Source organism: Geospiza fortis, unplaced genomic scaffold, assembly GCF_000277835.1.
Source record: "Geospiza fortis unplaced genomic scaffold, GeoFor_1.0 scaffold4817, whole genome shotgun sequence".
Taxonomy (NCBI): Eukaryota; Metazoa; Chordata; class Aves; order Passeriformes; family Thraupidae; genus Geospiza; species Geospiza fortis.
Window position 1 is genome coordinate 1,634 of NW_005055359.1, and position 907 is coordinate 2,540.

The following is a 907-nucleotide window of genomic DNA, read 5'->3' on the forward strand; positions in this document are numbered from 1 at the left end:
GACCGTGGGGACAGTGGGTACTTCCCAGAGCTCACCAGAGACTGAGGGGGGTACACAGGGGACAGTGAGGGGACACCAGGGACTGAGGGGACAGCGGGGATCACCAGACACTGAGGGGACATTGGGGACAGTGAGGGGACATTGAGCGGACATCAGGGACTGAGGGGACACTGAGGGGACATTGGGGACAATGAGGGGATATTGGGGACAATGAGGGGACACTGGGGACAATGAGGGGACATTGGGGACACTGAGGGGACACTGAGGGGACATTGGGGACAATGAGGGGATATTGGGGACAATGAGGGGACACTGGGGACAATGAGGGGACACTGAGGGGACATTGGGGACAATGAGGGGATATTGGGGACAATGAGGGGACACTGGGGACAATGAGGGGACATTGGGGACACTGAGGGGACACTGAGGGGACATTGGGGACAATGAGGGGATATTGGGGACAATGAGGGGACACTGGGGACAATGAGGGGACATTGGGGACACTGAGGGGACACTGAGGGGACATTGGGGACAATGAGGGGACATTGGGGACAATGGGACATGGGAGGGACAGAAGGACACGGGGAGGACAGTGGGACATGGCAGGACAGAGGGACATTGGGGGGGACAATGGGACATTGATAGAGGGACACGGGGGGGCACAGTGGTACATGGAGGGGAACAGAGGAACATGGCAGGACAGATGGACATTGGGGACCCTGAGGGGACAAATGGGACATTGGGGGGACAGACGGACGTGGGCGGGGACAGAGGGACATTGGGGGCACAGAGGGACTCGGGAGGGACAGACGGACGCGGGAATTTGGGGGTCGCGCTGCCCGCCTGTCACTCACCGCCCCTCCTGTCACTCACCGCCCGTCTGGCCCCGCCCCCTCCCTCTCACCCC